The sequence below is a fragment of the Peromyscus leucopus genome, chromosome 5 (genome assembly GCF_004664715.2).
Source record: "Peromyscus leucopus breed LL Stock chromosome 5, UCI_PerLeu_2.1, whole genome shotgun sequence".
Classification (NCBI taxonomy): domain Eukaryota; kingdom Metazoa; phylum Chordata; class Mammalia; order Rodentia; family Cricetidae; genus Peromyscus; species Peromyscus leucopus.
The window spans coordinates 104,150,404-104,170,474 of record NC_051067.1 but is presented as its reverse complement, the minus strand read 5'-3'; the positions used below and the strand labels follow the sequence as shown (position 1 = coordinate 104,170,474).

Here is a 20,071-nt window from a genome sequence, read left to right as displayed (position 1 = left end):
AATTTTCAGTGAGTGAAACTCTACCTAGTCATACTCATTTTAAGTTGCATATCTATCTGTGGCTGGGATTTCAATAATTGGCTAGCCCTAAAGGACTTAGTGTAATAATCTCAATTTTAAGGTCCAAGATTAGCTCAGTTCACTGAAGTCACACTAAGGATGGGACAGTGACCAAAGAAGGTGGGAAGCATCATGGAGCTCTACATGAGTACACCTTATCAGTCAACTCAGTCAGTTTCACAGGACAGACTAAGTGGCAGAGAACAAGTTAATCTGTTTCCTAAATAAGGAGGTGGAGACGTTTTTAAGGTTATCCAGTGAGTAATCTGTGGAGGGATTCAATCACCTGCAGCTTGCTCCAAAGCTCATTGTTACTCTTAAGTTCTAAATGATCTACAATCTACAACAGAATTATGTCAAATAAACTTAATCATATTCAAAATTCTAAAGCAAACATATTATTTTATTTCATTCTGTGTTTGAGTACTACATTGCTAAGTACCTTGTTATTCTGAATATTGCCTTCTGATATTTATAAGTTGAGATATTCTTCAAGATAATGAAAGGAGAGCAATGCTTAAAGGGAGCTCTGCTTGTAATTTTGACAGCCACTTTCCTGATAACTGAATTGGGGGGAGGGCACAGTGTTTTCTTTAGTATGAGCAATATAGCTATTTCCAGTCCTGGGTGCTGGGGCCCTACAGCTCCCATGGGCTGGAGTCCTGTGCACCAGGTGGGCCCCACACGCTACTGCATGAGTGTTTGCTTCTCATCTGCCTCTTGTGCAACGGGCTACTGCACTGGCCTCTCTGGCTTGTGTCTGTGTGGGACTCATTAGCAGTGGGGATGTGTCTCACACAGTGGTTCATTCACAGGCCTGCTAGCAGTGCCAGGGGCTGGGACTGCCTCTTAAGCCATTCTGGGAGGCTGCTCTGCAGAACAAAGCTACGCTGAGCCCCCTCACAGCCCTATGGCCCCTCCATTTCCACAAGTGAGATCACTGGGAAGGAAGCTTTCGGAACCATAGCTGGATCCTGACCCCCCTAGGATGACTGTAAGTGGCCAACTGCTGCTTGTGACCTTGTGATGGTAGAGGGAGTAGGCACTGGATTTCTCAGGTCTTGCCTTCCCATCTGCTAGGCAATGTGCAGGTGCCAGTCACCCTGCCCAGCACAGGCAGCTCAGATATGGAACAGTGGCTTGTCGATTCTGGCAGAAGGGACCAGCTTTTGCAAGCTTTAGTTTGGCATTACCGTTTTATTTATGTCCCGTTTGTGTCACTGCAGCTGCCGGCTCAGCATCGTCTCACTATTTCTGTCCTTTCTCCTTGGGTCATGATTGTCATTTGATTCAGTTTGTTTTCATTCCACCCTGGTCACTGCAATCGGAGCTATGGCTGGGTTGGCCAGGATCATGGATCTGTGTCTTCGGAGCTTCAGAAAGTTTTTTTCTGGTCTCTCTGTGAGAGAGATGGTGTGGACTGGGTGCTATTGCCAGATTGCAGAGTCTGGGACACGTGCTTGGGGCACTGTTTCCACCTTCTGTCTTTGGTTGCCTCCTCATTAAATCTTTCTGGGCCTGTGGAGTTGACTAGCAATTGGTTTCTGACCTAGTTACAGGGAGCCACTGTGTAACCCCTTGCTCATCACATCAAATGGATCTTACTGTTTTGTTCTTTGTGATTCAAAGTGGACTTGGCCATTTTAGTGTAATATTACCCCCACCCTGAGTGTGTGTGGGTGGATGTGTGTATATGTATGATGTGAACTTGGAAGAATATGCCTGTCCTTACACAAGGGGGAGGGGACTGGGATTCAGCTTCTGAAATGAAGCTGGCATTTTACATTGCTGTGTCTCTGAGCAGAACCGTTAACAGGCTCTCTGGTTTCTGAGCCCACTCTCCTTGCATTTTCCACAGAGAGTACTTTCCCTTGAGCAAGGGTTCTCACAGTTCCCCTCACCCACCCATCCCTTGATTTCAACTCTGTTTGCCAGTCTTCTGCCAAAGGGCACCAGGGAATTCCTCAAAGGATCTTTTGGATCGTGTGTTTAATGAATGAAGATTTCAGTTGGGACAGTTACAGAGGACAGCACGTGGCTCTAGTTGGTCCCTTTCTCAGCACTGCTGAGCTATGAGTGACTCACCTATTTGGCCTTTGTTCATACTGAGCTCACCAAGCAAATGTGAGGTTGGTTTGTTCAGCATCTGGTACCCTTCGTCATCATTTTTGTCATGTATTGTGAAAACTACTCTCTCTAAACAAACTGAATAAAGCAACAACCAAATTACTTTTTCCATATTAAGTTAATCATATGTATCTAATTGCCAATCAACATTCTCATCAGTATGAGTTCATCAGAATAGCATTTATTTTCCTATAAGCCTGACCTAAAGCAAGACCTGGGAAAAGAAAAGTGAAGGATATTCAGCCAGCAGCAGCAGATGTTTCTAATTGTAATAACCTGCTTTTCATCTCTGTGTGACTTGAGCAGTTATCAAGAGTCTATTGTGTGTTTAGGGAGGAACCCTGTGCTTTTAGTTTTATGTTAATATAGATTATGCATCTTGAATAGTATGCCAAGCAACTCTGTAAGTTAGGCCTTACAGAAGAAGATTCACATGCTGAGTTGAGAGACTGCCCTCCTTCACACACTCTTCCAGAGCAGCACATTTTCTGAGAAAGCAGAGGCAGTGGTTTCAGTCTTGGATTGAACTCCCCAACTTCCTCCATGGATATAAGTCACTGAATAATACTCTCTGTATTACTTCCTTTTCTACGGGGCTATATAGCTGTTTGCTTTTAAGTGTAGTGAGCATGGCTCAAGTTCTTCCCATGTTCCATGACCTCTAATTTAGTCTTAATATCTTGGGCAAAAATGAGTCTGTTGCCCCTTAGAATAACAGAGCTTCAAGTTTTCAAGGACATTCATCTCACTTACCTACTACTTTGAAATATGAGAAAACTGAGGATCCAAGTGGTAAACTGTTTGCCTGCAGTCATAGGACATGAACTTGAATTCAGTCACCCCTGTCCAATGGCTGATTGGGTGGGTTATGGTGTATTACCTAGTTTATTCTGAGACTAGGTAGATCTCATGTGTTTCCTTTGGCAATGCTATCCAGGCTGCAGAAAGCACAGCTAGAATTAGGTACAATACAATTTCTCTAGGGACAGGGGTCTAGTATTATCCATCAATGTGTCCCTCAACCTCAGTACAGCCTTACAATGCACCGAAGGTGGTCAGATAGATGGATGGATGTCTTGGATGGAATGATGGGCCCTACAGGAACATTCTCATGTTCTCATCATCAGTCTGGTACTTGCTGACCTCCCTTCCTGGATTCTCCAAACACCAGAGAGTATTTTAGACTCAAATTGATGCTATCAATATTTAATTTGACACTTCGATGATTCAGGCATTTAGTGTTGTAAACTATTTTCCTGTTTCTATTTTGGAATAAATTGGCTTGTTCTTTGGCAGCTGTAGGTGGAACACTTCTCCCTGGCTGTTGGAGAAAGAGGTAGAAAGGGTTTAAGTCCTCAGTACCCTAGTTCACTTTGGCTGTGGCCAATTGAAGGTCCACCCTTCAAAAAAAATATGCAATGCTGCACATTGAGTTTGAGATCATGTAGCTTACAACATTGTACACCAATTCCTTTGACAGTAACTTTAACACTGAGGAAGAAGAAAGAAAATCTCACCACATTTTATTCATGGAAACTCATAAAATATCTTTTCCTTTTGATATAATACTTAAGGATAACTTTAAATTAGTGTTATTTGAGTAGTGACTTTTATTTCATAGTGCACAATACCAAAGTAGCACAGTGTATTTTCCATTTTGCTTTCCAATTCATGGAATTGCCAAGGTAGGAAAGGCTTACGATTCTATTCAGTGTGTGGTCAGCACTTTACTTATATGTTCTCTTATTAAAGCAAGGCACTTCTAATATTATGTGGATATAACAATATAGTTCTTTTTAGCCATTTGGGTGGAATAGAATGGGACTATTAAAGAGTCACTTTATTTATGAAGTGCTTAACATCACATCAGTTACTTCATTCCGAGTTAGACTGCCAAAGCTTCAATGTTTTATTTTTGTAATAAAAAAAAGTCCTTGAAACATGCACAGGCAAAAAATCTAGAAATTGTCAATATCAGGATGTTATTGTTCTTTTCCCATATTTTATAATTCAAATAATTAAGATAACTTTGTACACAGGAAGCTTCCATGGTTGCTAGAAGCATTTTCCTGTTCCTGAAGGTGAATGGCATTTCAACTGGGAGTCAGAACAACACATTCAATGAAGAATTAAACTATTCAAAAATAACCTTGTCTTCAAAGTCTCTTTCCTATAAATGAGTTAGAAGATCACTAATTACATTAAATACATTTGCTTACTTCCAGGTCAAATCTGTAAAGATTAGTCTTTTAATGAGGTGGCAAGGTTTTAGGTTAAGAGTCTGAGAGAGGATATGGAAATGAGCTGGCTTCTATTGGAGGGCAGAGAAACTTTTATTAACTAAGTGTACATCATAATTTGGCATGTTGCTGGGGAGTCTTCTAGACCACTAAAAATAGTCTCTTAGATCCAATCTTATCATTATTTCACCTTGCCTTTTCTTTAGTCATTTTGTTTTAGTAGCCTTCCTTTTTTTATGTTGAAGATCTTATCTGAGACCATCTACAGAAGGACTAAAGTCTAAGCGATCACCCAGATATGTGTGCTTTTCACATGTTCCTTATAAGAGTCCAACATGAAGAGTGGCGAGTGAGATGTCTTAACAAGTAAAGATGCTTGCTTCCAAACTTGATTGTCTGTGTTCAATCTCCAGGACCCACATGATGGGTGGAAAGAACTGACTTGCAAAAGTTGTTTTCTGATTTCCACATTCACCACACATGCTGTGGCATGGGTATGCTCACTCCCCCGCCCCCCACCCACATACACTAGTATAGAAAATTTTGTCATGCACAACAATTATGAATGGCTGTCCACCCAAAGACATAAAAACACAGCAAACAAAGGCAAGCAACATGGAGCCTGGGAACAATATGCTGCAGATTGACATGATTGCCAATGCAAACCAACCATGACAAAGCATGCTGAGTTAAACAAAACGAAAAGTCTAGCTGAAAGTGAAAAACAAACAAGTTTATAACAATAAAGAAAAAGATCTTAACCCAAAATGCTAGCATCTAAAAGCCATAATGGAGAGAGCTTGTATGGATTAAACAGGAAGAGAAACGGATGGGACCCCCAGCTCTCTCTGCCCCACCATTGCCCTGACAGTAGCCTCTGTGATATCTCTGGATTACCCAGACCCTTCCAGGATTCATTTTGAAATCACTTGATTATATTACTGAGTTGCCATTTGACTCATAGATCCTGAGATTTATGATGTCTATCAAGCCTGAAGTCTGGGTCTCTGTGTGCACGATTTACAGCAAACACAGAGTTATACAACATATGTTGCAGGAGCAACAAGTAACATAGAGGACAGAGCCCTACTTTTCAGGTGGTTTGGAAGTGGTTGGGTTTAAAAGCACATATTCAAGGACAGAAGGTTTTATTGGCTAAGAACAGTTGCTGTGGGTAGGGGCTGTTACCTCTCATTGGACCATAGTCACTGCCTATTAGCTGCTTGCTGAACATGTGTGTCCTAGTGTAAATGGTTGGTTCATAGAAAAGAAATCACAATCTACTCTGTTTCAAAAAGCTTTCAAAATGCTCTCTTTGTCCTTAATCACCTTCTAATTCTTGTCTGTTTTATCCTTGAGGAAGGCTCTGTAGAAAAAGAAATCTTCTTTGATTCTCTGGTGAACTGATTGTGTCTGGCACAAAGTAGATATTCAAGATATGCTCATGGACAGAGTGAATGGTCCCCATGGATGATACCTTTGTGAGGGGTCTGTGCTTATGTGTTTGTTTGTGTTCAAATAAATCCTGAGGGTGTGATATAAGGAAGTTGTATTGAGTTTTAAGAACTAGGATTTCATAAAAAAGGGAAGCTTTCTATACATAGTAAAAGGAATGGGCAAGCATTGTGAATCAACACAGCCAACCCAGGAAATTAGTGGGTTTCTTGTAGAGTCTGGCCCAGGCCATATGGAAGGTCAGCTGAGGCTCACTTGGGAAGAGTCACCCTGAGTCAGTTTGCACTGGATATCTGGAACAGGAGGCCTAGAAGAAGACTCCCTGGGTGTGAATTCCTGCTAGCTATATGCCTGGACTAAATTACCTTAGATATATCTACTTTCAAATAGGGACAATCATTCTGACAATCTACTAAAGCATGGCACTCCACACAAAGCAGGGTGTACAAAATAGGAGACTCAAAAGAGGGTGTAGGACATAAGAGACTTCAGTGTTTGGAAATTAGGAATAGTATATGTAGGCTAGAGCTCATGTAAGCGTGCAGCAGCTATGTGAGGATGGGCTTTGTTCTTTTGAATAATGTTCTGTATCCTTCTCATCTCCCCTCACTTGAGATCAACTTCATGTGCCAATAATGTGTGAGATGCTATAATTCTACCTTTGAGGATGATGCTTGTTTTCAACACTACCTGAAAAAAAATAAAAAACAGAGTAAATAAAACAGTGACATCAGCACCTGGGATGACTGTAATCAGACACGACATGGTTTGTATATCTCTGACCCTTTGAGCAACATAGCTCTCGAAATGACGTGACTTTTGCTGAGAACAAGCTTTGCATTTAAAACCTTAGTCCAAATTATTTAATGTTGTCGTTTCCTCCTTTATAACATCCTATTATATAAAACACAACCATTTTTGGTACCAAATATGCCTTGTAAGTAGTCTTCAATTCCCTTTAGAATAAAGCAGGGCATGTATAAATGTGCAAAATGAATTTTAAAGAAAGAAAAGCACAGGGTGAATTCTGGGCTCCGTAATTCCCAACCTAGTTTCTTTGCTATGAAGACCTAGTTTTGGGGAGTTCTTAGACTATGCTCTCTCCCCATCAGTAGGTCAGGATTGATATTGTCTCTTATATACTTTTTCTTCCTGTCCTTGGAAGAGAATTGCCATTTTGTCAGTTGTCCCTTTAGACATCTCATCTGGCTTGCAATGCTAATGAGGCTAAGGTACAGAGAGATTCGGGATGCAAGAAGCAGAACCTATGGCCACTGAGGTAGCTGCAGACTCTGCTCCTTCTACACCTCAGTTTCTATCCCTTAAAAATAGACCAGTGTTCACCAACTCTACAATCATTCTGTTTCCTTTATTATTTACTTAATACTGTGTTTTTACTCATTTTCCTTTTCATAAGTCTTTTTGAAGATAATTATATTGCTCTCATTTATGGGAAACTAGCAACTCTTGTAAAAATGAGGTAACCAAAAAGCTGGATATAATTAAAGAAGAGCAATATAGCTGAATGAATTAGGAGCCCCAGGCTGCCTTCTCTCTTTGTCACCAAAGAGAAGTCTCTAGGAATCACTGCAAATAGATTCTTTCTGCGGAGATCAGAATTCAAAAAAATAGTTAAGATAACTCAGTAAGTCTTGGTTAGCTGTCATTTAATGCCAGTAGTAATTGATATTCATTGAGCCTTTATTGAATATCACATTGCACTAGTTTATTTTTATAGAGACTTTGCAGTGAACAATTATTTGAGATAATATCAATTAATATTTAGTAAGCAATGTTTTCCTAGAAACAAGAATATAATTTACAGACCTCATTTCCTTTGCCTCAGCATAGCTCTGTGAAGCTTATGCAGAAAAGTACCTGTTTGGCTGGTAAAGAAACTGAGTCTCAAGTCTCAGGGCTGGTGAGCCATAGAGTCCCAAATGAGAACCTTTCTGCATTTCTTCTTGGGTTCTTTTTGTCACTACCACCAAAGCTTGGTCCCTTCATTGTTTCCTGCTTACTGAAAATATAACTCCCTACCACCTGCCCGCATGGTCCTTTGCATATGCCATATCCCTTATAGATCATCTTCTTTGTGATATTGGGATTGACTCGTGAACCCACTGACTCATGTTGAACATTAGAGAGGCACAATTTGTAAGAGCACTGATACTGCCAGTGAAAGTGGGTTACTTTTAGCCAGAACTGATGGTAACTGAGTAGGAGGGGTACTTACTTTTTATCACATTTACTGTGGTATCTAGTGTCAAATTAACTTGATAATTTACTGGATAGGGGAATTGGCTTAAGTGTTTTCCAAATATTAGAAATCAAATTATGAGTAGCATTTCTACTTTATGTACAAATTTACATATAAATTATACATCAATCTAACACCTATATATCAAACATCCATTTCAGACAGATACAAGCATCAAAGACAAGAGTACATTAGGAAAAAAAAAAAAAACTGACGTAAATGCAGCCTAACGCTCTTGGCTGAAGATGTAAGATAAAGCTCCAAGGGAGCATTATAGCACAAGGATTTTAAGAGGCTTCCAGCCTCTGACTTGAGCAGAGCTCCTTCATATATGAGCAGGATTTATTCTCTTTCATTCTTACCAAGGGGGGAACCACAGCCCTGTCTGATGCCATAACACAGCTCTACACAACTACTGAGCATGTGTTGTTTTTCCTTCTTCCTTCTCGAGTCTTGACAGGATTCATAAAAGTGGGTACCACTTTTAACCCAACAAGGGTTATAAAAGAAGAAAATGTCAGGTAGATTTTTGAGGACGTCTTTGCATATGTGCAAGTACCTCCGAGGTAAATCCTGGGGGAACTGGCCGAAATAACACTTCCCATGAGAATAGTAGATTCTAGACATTGTCAAGTGACTCTTCCAGGTACCTTCAAGAACAGTAAATGTATTTGTACCAGTGAAGGACATTATTTCACTAACAAAGTACAGCAGAACACAACTAAAACACTTTAGCAGAATAAATCTAGAGTACTTAATGAGCTAAGAGGAAGACCCAGAGCCGCCGCTAGAGTCCTTCCCTGACTCATGTTACCCTTCAGTGGCCAAATGCAGTGTCTGAGGAAAATGACAGGCTTTCATTCACTGAAGCCCTTTGAAAAGTATGGGTGCCTTTGTGAGAACATGGTGCCAGGAACTCACTGCTCTTTTACCAGGTAACCTATTCAGATGCTGTTCACTGTCATTTCGCTTAGCTCTGTGTCAACCTGATAGACAATACCCAGGAAAATAAGCAAGCTTTTTTTTTTTTTTCCAGCCTTGTGAATTTAAAGACAATTGGAGTTCTCAAAGCATTCATCTTCACAACACCTTAGTAGGGTTGACTAACAAGATAGCTTTTTGCTTTTTACGTTTTACTCATTTTTATTTGAGAAGTGAAAGTTGGAGGGCAACTTTTGAGAGTCAGTTCTTTCTTGTTATCATGTGGATTTGGGGGGTTGGCCTCACATCATGAGGCTTAGCAGCAAGAAGTTTCACTTGCTCAACAATTTCTCATCAACTGGTGTTGTTTCTCAGTGTGAAAGGATAGTCCCGCTTTACTTTCAGAATTTTGATTGTATTTCTATCTGAGTGTCATTTCTCCAATGGGAACTCCCTCCTAACTCATTTTAAGTCAGTCACATCGCTATGAATGTTATAATCTCCCTCTCTGCTGATGAGAAAGTAGTAACAGGCTGTGACAGGGCTAAAGCACTGCAGTGGGTATGTGTCACAATGCTTCTCTGACCATGAATACTGGCATCTGCTCCATTGAAAAGTTTGCAGATAATTTTATGTCTTAATTGTGTGGAGGTTGCCTATACCCGATCAAATGTTAGAGATACTGTCTCTGGTCTGGAGTGAGGTTGAAAGTTGGTTCTTCACTGTCCTTAAGGGTTCCCCCATCAGGCTACTTTCTCTGTGTATTATAGCAGCCTGGCAAGCTAATAGAGTTCTCACTCATTTTTTTTTAAATGACATCAGTGGACTACTTGCCCAAATATTTGCCCTATTTTATATATAAAGAATACAGTTGGTTTGAGCATTTAAATGAACTGCTGTAGAATGGAGTAGCCTGTGTCTCAATCCTAGACTCACTGTGCTTTGACACTGTGATCTATGAGAACTTCATACATCGTTTTTGTACTTCAATCTCCTAGCTATGAAACAGAGGAAGCATAGTCCCTGACTACAAGAATCTTATAATAATATATATACAGGAAAGTACTTAGTCCAGCACTCAATGAAAAGCAAACACTTAATAAATTGTATCAATTTTCAGTGCTTGTTTGGATTGAGCTGAGTCTAGGTAACTCATACCTAAAGTTTCTGAAAGAGATTATGCCACCTCTTCATGACGGTGATCACACATTAAATCCCCACAGGTGCTGAGATGCCTCACTTGGCGTGTGAAGCAGTGGAGATATGTCACTCATACTTTTCCAAACTCAATATTGGCACAAACAGAGGCATCTAATGCCATTCAGAAGTTACCTGTTACTTTGCCACTTTTTTTATGATAGTCATATTTTTTTGACAAATGATCAACTCTGCCTCTGATTTTCATTATTTTAGGAGACAAACCAAAGAGTGTCATGTTCCATTATCAAGACAGTAATTTGAGCTAAAAGAGTACCTCATTATAGTCCTTGAAAACCAATCAGAGTTATCCCTGTCATCAAATACCCGAATGGGTAATTTTTTAGTCACACACACACATATGTATACATTCAGATAAATGCATTTTTGCTCTCTCACTCTGTTACATATAAGCACATTTGTGCTCTCTCACTCTCTTTTTTTCCTACTGTCATTCATTGGTGAGTGCAGTAAGTGAGCCCTGAAGAGGGTAGAAGTCTACTGACTCAAGAAAACAAAAATGAGTATAAGGTGAATTTCAGTGTTCAGGTGGCTCATAGCTTCTCTGGATACAAAATTGTAAAGGGCAGATAGCCACAATAACAAAGAGTTCTTGCCCTTGAGAAAACCCAAAAGCCATAGAGTGTAGTAAGAGACACCAATATGGTATTAAGAGGATCTTGGAGATCTCTCTGAGTTCACACAGGAAGTAAGATGAAGGTCTAGAGATGTTCTACCAACAATGAACAAAGAGTTTATTTAGATAAAGGAATGGCATGTTCAGAAAGGCACAGAGGTTATCAGCTGCCAAGTCAATGAACACCAGGATTCCTCATGCTGGATGTACTGTGGGCAGGTGAGACTGGGACAGGCTCTGCAATGAGTAGGCTGTGTTAACAAATGTGGACACCTCTAGACCTGATGAGAAACCACTGAATGGGGGCTGGAGAGATGGCACAGTGGTTAAGAATACTTACTGCTTTTGTAGTGGACCCTAGTTTGGTTTCCAGTATGTCAGGTAGCTCACAACTACCTGCTATTCAAACTCCAAGTGAATTGACACCCCCTCTGACCTCCTCAGCACCTGCACACATGTGGTACACATACAGACAAGCAGGTATACACACATGCACAGAAAATAAATAATTGTAAAAAAAAGAAATCACTGAGTATTTTAACATTTTCAGACACACACACACACACACACATATATATATTTAGATATTGTGTGTGTGTGTGTGTGTCTGTGTGTGTCTGTGTGTGTCTGTGTGTGCATTGCATTTCTGGTTGGTGGTTTCTGCTAAGAAAGAAGTGTCTGTTTTTTTATGTGCATATTTTCATGTTATTTCATTTAAGAGAGAGAGGCAAATTGGCAAAGTAAAAGAAAACAAACTATAGAAAAAGGTAAATGTTATAGAAGACATATGATCATGTACATGTGTTTGCCTTGCTCACATAGGTAATTCTCTATTAAATCTTATTAATAAGCTGTAAGAATGTCTTAAACACTTTCCTTAAGTTTGATTATATTACTTGTTGCCTCTTTGCTTCTGAAAAAAATTGCTGGCATTTTAGGGTAAGAATAAAATATACTATCTTAGCCGGGCAGTGGTGGCGCACGCCTGTAATCCCAGCACTCAGGAGGCAGAGCCAGGTGGATCTCTGTGAGTTCGAGGCCAGCCTGGACTACCAAGTGAGTCCCAGGTAAAGGTGCAAAGCTACACAGAGAAACCCTGTCTCAAAAAACAAAAAAAAAAAAAAAAAAAACAAAACAAAACAAAAAAAACTATCTTAGACAAAAGATTTTAATTTTATTATATTGTAGTGTTCTCAGGTTGTATAATTACAGGAATATGTTCAGTGTTTGTGCACAGCTTTCTTGTGATTATTCTCAGACTGAACACACTTACTTATTGTGACAGGGGCCTCTTCTTCTTCTTCTTCTTCTCCTCCTCCTCCTCCTCCTCCTCCTCCTCCTCCTCCTCCTTCTTCTTCCCAATTTCAAAGTTACCAGGATGGAGTAAAAAGGGCAGGGACTTGGATGTCAGGGAAACCTAGATTGGAATTCTCATTGCCTGGTTATCTTGGGCAAGTTATTGGCCTCTCTGAACTCTGCATCCTTTCTCTTTTGTGAAGTTGGCATGAGATAAGCTAAAGCCCCTTTGAGCCGTGTTGGAAGCATTAATTAAGAATAAATGCATGCGGCCAGGCAGTGGTGGCACACGCCTTTAATCCCAGCACTTGGGAGGCAGAGCCAGGTGGATCTCTGTGAGTTCGAGGCCAGCCTGGGCTACCAAGTGAATCCCAGGAAAGGCTCAAAGCTACACAGAGAAACCCTGTCTCAAAAAAAAAAAAAAAAAAAAAAAGAAAAAAAAGAAAAGAATAAATGCATGCAACAAAACACACCTTGGCCATGGCAATAATATCAGGGATCTACAGTGGTTGGAGAATGATGCCAGAACATTCTGGAATTGTTAATATGCTAAAGAGAGAAAGTGAAACTGTAATTTGGGCAAGAAATTGTAATAACATGTAGAGGAGCAGGAGGCTACCTCATATGCTAGAATACTGTTTGTTTATTCATTTCTCAAAGATATTACAAAGGCTGTGAATATTTATTTAGTTCTGCTCCCAATAGCCCTTCTAATAGGGAATTATTTGGGTACAACGAAAGACATTTGTAAATGCGGCTGATAAGACTGCCATTGGACAAGGAGTGTTTTGTTGGACACAAGAATTCTATTATCCCTGGCTTCAGTTGTCAAGTGCCCGGGGAACCCAGAATTTATGGTAGTAGCACAATGGGCCTTTCAGGACCCAACGAAAGAGCTGTGAGATCCTGCTCCACGGCTTTTCAGGGCTTCTAATCTTTTTATCAGGCCAGGACAATGCTGGATTCAGCTGCTGCCTAAGCCTTCTGACTGTCCATTGGCCATCAGGTATTGTGCAGTAATTACCATGGTGACAATGGACTCTCTTCTACGCCTGTCCATCGGCCCTTTAGAGAAAAGCAAAGGTTGTCACTTTGTATTAGGTGCTTCTGAAGGCATGGCTTACTTAGGAAAATGACTAAAGGGACATAAAAATAATCATGTTAAAAGATTAATTTAAAAGGCTGCTGTGTCAAATCTATTTGGAGCCCAGGAACTTTTTGTGGATGGTTTCTTGTAATTACGGTTAGTTTTGGGATATCATTCCATGGTTCTATCAGTGAGGAACCAGCCTGGGAGACTTAAGAGGGGACATAAAACATGGGGTGCTGGAAGCCCCTAAATGCACATGGAAGCAGAGGTCTAAGCTCAGCCAATGAACATCACGGCATCTGTAAAACTCTTTGAGACTTGGTTTCCTCATATGAAAAAAGATGACAATGCTGGTGCTCACAGATGAATATTAGTTACACATTATATGATTGCAAATTGACATATCTACTGATGAGCTTTATGAAAAGTAAACATACAAAGGAATATCAAACGACCATAACCACTGTAAATGTAAAATGTATATCTGTCTTCTTACAATCACAGCTCATGATTATTAATTGAGGTTTTCAATTTATTCTTACTTACTGCTCTTCATGATAATCCTCCAAAATTGTTATAATTCACATTTTATATAGAGAAGGAGGACTCAGACAGTTACTCCTTATCCATACTCAATCTAGTGCCACACAGGCAAAACCTGAGCTTTAAGTCATGTTTTCTCACAGTGCTTCTCCCTTTCTTCTGAAAATTCATAATCGACAGGCTTATCTTATGAAATATGCTTCACCATATGGTTTAGGGACTTTGGCAATAACAAGGAAAAAAAACACCCAGTGGTGATTATTAATGGCGCTTAATCATCACTTTGACAATGTTGAGAACATGTAACACTCTAAAAAGCCGTAAGCTCCCATCTGTAGATGCCCAGAGTGTACTGCACTCATTGAGCCCCTTCTGCTGCTTGCTGAGCAAGAAAATCACAGAGCAGGATCAGCCACATGCCTCTAGTCATTGCTACTAGACGAGAGTAAAGTATAGTCCTAACAGCCATTTCACAAACCTGCGTTTTGACTCACTTTTACAGTGATGACATGCAAAAGCTTAGTCATTATTTGTTTTGATTGACTCTGCTCCCAGCTCTCTTCAGTTCTTTGCTGCATGCTTACAGTAAATGTAGAAGGTATCTTTGGACACACAACAGGAACAGGCACTGCTTGCTCTGAGAAGTGGCCCAGATGTTGGGGTTGTTAGAGATTGTGAGAGGAGTGGACTTGTGGCAACCTAGTGCATTCCTGGTATTCCCCTGCTGCATGCACTTGGGCATTCATTACAAAGCCCCAGTTTCTGGACCTGTAAAATGAGGTTGCACTACCATCTCCCTTGTCTACCTTGCTCCCCTCTGTCGTGTTTTCTTTTTTTTTTGTCAGCACAGAGGCTATGCTTTAATCTAATGCTGTCTCAGGCAGCAATTTCGGCTCTGCAGTTACTGGCCTGCTTCTCTGGCAGTAGCCTTGGCCACTCAGGCCTTAGCCTGGCAGGAATTCTGTTCCTGCAGGCACCGGCTATGTTGCTGGTGCCAAATATAGCTTTTAATTAAATCTCTATTGTTCTATTTATCAATAAAACTCAGGAGTCAAAGGCTGGGGTGAAAACCTGCTAGCTCAGAGAGGGTGAGTAACAACTAGCTGACCTTGTCTTTTTTCTGGCATCTCCAAAAGAGAGCGTTCTTCCACTCTACTTAAACAAAGAAACCCATGCCAAACAAAGTCCCTCCCTACTACTTTCTGTGCATCTCTCCATTGTCTTACAGACACCCTCTGACTCTCTATGATTACTTTCTGTCAACTAGTTTCTAACTCAGTCTCCTGGCCCAAGGTTGATTTTATTTAATTAACTCAAATGCAAATGCAAACTTGGGGTTCATAGTGTGGTCAAATATCCCACAACACCCCTTTATGGCAGTGGTTTCTTTAAACCCTCATTCCTGCTATGGCTTTTGTGACTACAGTACCTACAGATAGAGGTCTGAAGATACTGATGGATGCATTGATGGAGTAAGTGGAAAGGAGGTACTTCAATATATTCTGCACATACTAGCATCCACCCCTCTACCACTGCAACATGGTTGGTTTTTTATCACTGTGCTGTTGAATATGCTTTTAGAATATACTCAGTCTTGCTGAACTTATATTCTAGAAGAGGGCCTCCACTAGAAATGGCTCAGTTCTTAAGGGTCCTTACCACCCATGCAGAAGTCAGATGCTTAGTTCCCATCAGCCATGCCAGAAGGATCGGAACCCTCCTTAACTCCAGTTCCAAGGGATGTGGTACCCTTTACCAGTCTCTGTAGGCACCGCCTCATGCCCAAAACACACACACACACAAATACACACACACACACACACACACACACACACACACACACACACACTTAAAAATATAAAAATAAAGTCTTAGAAAAGGATCCACACATGGTAATCTATATGCCAAAGCATTAGTTTTAGAGATCTGGAAAAGAAAAAGACATGACTGTGTGTAAACCAAATCTTCACATTAGGGTCCTTCTCAAGCTATTAATACTTTACCCAGCCAGCCAGCCAGCTATTATTTTTTGAGACAGAATTTCATGTGGAAGCCAAGGTTTGTATCAAACTCACTATCTTCTATCCTAGATACCTGAATGTATGAATCACAGGCCTGCATACCTGTATTTGTTTGAGTGGTTTTGATTTTGATATGTATGCATAGTGATTTTCCCTTCACACTTGTAGCCTCCAGGTGTTCTTGTTCCTGATTTCTTTGTCTCTCAAATAATATATGCCATTTAATGCCTGTCTTCCTTACAACTTTAATCCTATGGATGGGTGGCCATGTACAGCAATGAAAGAAGTTATTAGAGCACAGGGTGGCTGCACTGGAAGGTGACATCAATGACTCCTAGGCTTGGTACATGAATGAGGAAGATCTTAGAACAGGTAGAGTACGGATGGGACAAGGCTGCAATTAGAAGAACAGAAGGCAACACATGATTCCAGGTTAGGGGGTCATGGAATGTGTACAAAATGACAGAAAATGGACATTTTAACATGAAGAATTTTGCAGAAGGCAAAGATGTAAAGTAAACCCTTACAGCCCTCTCAGACCCTGAAACATTACTAAAAATTGAAATAAGTTTAGAGTGTTTGTATTTAATATGCCATAGTCAGAAAGCAACCTTTTCCCCAGAGCTCACAGCTCCTCATTCACAAAGTGTTGCAGTTAACAGAAGTCTAAATGCTTAAACAATGGCTATCTTTTGGTTTGTTTGTTTGTTTCTCCCAAAATGTCTCTGTTACCTTTGGATGAAAGGCATTTCATATGGAATAGCCTGCAAGGTGAAGAAGCAAGGCAAAGTGAAGACTCCAGGTGGTTTCAGTAGATGAAATGAAGTTTTACAAATAGTACTAGCCACGGAGTGCACCATAGCATTATTATCCTAGAGAAGAAAGACAGAAGGAATGAGAGCTTGGACATTTGTCTTTTAGATACTCACCCTGTCTCTCTTGTTTTTGTCTGTGACCCTCAGCAATAGTTTTACTCCACTGAGTTGGACGGGGGATACCAACAGTGCTATCTCAGATACAAGAGAATGTATTATATATAACTTAGTAAAATGCCTTTTTCATGCTGTTTATAACATTTTAATAATCTATTGCTCATTATCATCCCATTCAGACATGTGTTGACTGATAACAATTCTTAATTACTCTACACAGTGCTGAGAGTTGTGTGAACACATGTAGACACTACTTTATCTGGAGTCTCTCCAGTCATGCAATTTGATAAGTCAAATTATATAAAGGTTTGAAAAGGCTGAAAATTAAAATTGGCACCTTTGTTCATATGTGTCTGGAACAAATAGAGATAGGAAGGTGCTTTCTCTCTGTCTCTCTCTCTGTCTCTCTGTGTGTGTGTGTGTGTGTGTGTGTGTGTGTGTGTGTGTGTGTCTACGTGTATGTGTGTGTGTGTCTATGATGACTGCTCCAGGAAGACTAGCTTAAATAATATATACTTACCTCAAAGTCTGGAGACTAAGTAGTTCAACATGAAGGCACTAGTACGTTTGGTTCCTGGGATGACCATTTTCTGGTCTTGCACACAGTCATCTTTTCTCTTTTCACTGTTTTCTCACAGTGAACTATATATTTCTCTATAAGAGAAATATAGACACAGAAGATGAGAGAGAGAGAGAGAGAGAGAGAGAGAGAGAGAGAGAGAGAGAGAGAGAACATGCTACTATGCATTCTCACTTTACATGGATACTAATCTCACCAAAGGAGCCCTACTTCCACCTAAGTATCTCTCAGAGGAGGCCCCAGCCTTCAAATACTGTCATATAGATATTGAGAGGGGGTCACAAACTTTCAACCTACAAGACTTTACCCTGTCCTCCAATTCATACTCTTTCACATACAAAATATAATCTTTCCATTTGAACAGCTCCTAAGTCTGACTTGTTTTCACACTACTTTCATACTTATTTATTTTTATTGAAAATATTTTTATATAATATATTCTGATTACCTTTTCCCCTCCTGTAACTCCTCTGACATCCTCCCTATTTCCCTACCCACCTAAATCCATACCCTTTTCTTCTTTCTCATCAGAATACAAAGAGGGATCACAAAAAAGGCTAAAATAAAAACAGATGAACCAGAATAGGAAAAACAAACAAACAAACAAACAGAAGAAAAGGTGCCCAAAGGAAAGCTCAAGGAATGCATATAGACACAGAAACAGACAAATATGTTCTCATACCTAGACCCAGAAATCTCAGAAAAACACAAAACCGGAAACCACAATGTACACTCAAATGGCATGCACGTGAGGTAAAAACGAGAACAATAACAACCAAAGCCCTAACATTATGAGAAAGAACCTCCAAACAATGCTATTGAGTTCCTTTCTTCTTGGCTATCTACTGCTAGGTATGGGGCATAGCATCAAGAATGGTTCTGATACCCAATGAGACTACGTGGAGAAAACTAATATTTCATTGTGAGTGGCTATCGTTTGGAGATAGCTTCTGGATTGAAGATGAGGGCTCATGCCCATTTCCCTTTTCAGGGCTGGGACTCCATCTATCCTAGACCCATGCAATTCCTATTCATGCTGCCACGGTCTATGTGTGGGGGTCTTATTGTATTTAGAAGGGCTTGTTTCCTTGGCATCCTCATGCCCTCTGGCTCTTCCAATCTTTTACCTTATATTCCTCAGGGTTCCCTGAACCGTAAGTGGTGGCAGGAAGTGTTTTAATCTTCCGCTTCTCACCTAAATTTTATCTATATCAAACATGGAATAATCAAATCACAGTTCATCCTGAGGCCAAATACCCTGTAGATATGAATTTGTAGACCCAAATGAATTATGTGCTTCCATGATATGATGTTGAGAGGCATAGGGTAGATAGACATTCTCATTCCAAGAGGAAGAAATTGTAAGAAAGAGTGATGCGTCCCAAACAAGTCTAAACCTAAGAGGGCAAACCAATAGCTATGAAGGCTCAAGAAAAATTGTCTTCAGTTTGAAAACTCTGTTTGTTAAATTCATTGCATAAAGGCCCCTCGCCTGAGGTTCACTTAATGGCAGTTAATTGGTTATACCGATCTGGTTGAGATCCAGGTCCTGAGATCTAAACATGTGATTTATTGATGGCAACATATCTGCTGCCTGGCTACAATACGTCTCCTGCTTGCCTCATCAGCTTCATGTTGTGTGAATGCCTCCATGTGTGTCCAGGATAAGTACAGGGCTGCCCTGTCCTTGGCATCCTGATTATCTCACACAATAAGGTAATTTTATTGTTCTTGTTGATAAGATCTCTCAAGCAAGGTGCTAGGAGCACATTTTAGATTTCAAATGCATCTGTATTCTTTCAGTGAGGGTTTTTCTTTGTTTGTCTTTTATTTTGTGTTTTGTCTGTTTTATTTTGTTTGAATATGTCTTATTAAGGAATTATTACATAGAGAAAGGAAAAGTCGATTTTGAGATAGAGTACAATAAATAATGAAGATTTTGATTAAGACCAAAATGAGCTGGTCATAGAAGGCGGACATTCTAGAGCTGAATGGCATTCAAGAACATCTGTAGGCTGCAGTCTTAGGGATGCTTTGCTTTTTGAGTTCAGTGCCTCAGTTTTCAAAGATGACAGCTGTTTAGGCACTCCATGTATTTTTCTTCATTCCTTCAACTAATATATGAACAGATGCTCTGAAATAAGGAATGTGTTAAACACTTCAGTAGATACAAAGTTCAATCAGACCAAAATCCAGACAGAACACATCTCCTCTCACACAGAAAATCTAGATTTTTGTTGTAGGGAAGGGGAAATGCAAGTCAGATGAAGATTGGCAAGAATGCTCAACCCTGTGCTCTGATCTTCTTGGATGTGAACAACTATCCCATCACAGTTCCCTGTCGTGCTTGAGTAGATCATTGCATGAGGACTGGTCAGCTCCAAATTATTGTTTCTCACATTTGGATGGAATGCATGACTTCGAATCAGAGTATACATTGACTGAAAAATTCTCTCTGAACACTTTCTATCTACCCTGAAGAGGTTATTGTTATTTCTAGAGCAAGTGGATGTGATATTCACAGCAGCAGCACTTGGACAATCCTCCAGCTTTACCTTTGTTATCAAAGTACTAAAGATATATGTGGTTAATCACACTACACTGGTAATTCTAAATCCACAAGTTTCCCCAGTTTTTCATACATTTGTAATAGTTTATTTATATTTTCTTTGTATGCTTGTGGTATTGTCTTTGAAGGGAAAAGTCTGTCTT

The 20,071-nt window shown here is 40.1% G+C and overlaps 1 protein-coding gene across 1 annotated transcript in view; it reads left to right on the top strand.

Moving 5' to 3' along the window:
- Positions 1 to 20,071, top strand: part of Cdh11 (cadherin 11) — a 164,760-nt gene that overhangs the window by 48,059 nt on the left and 96,630 nt on the right.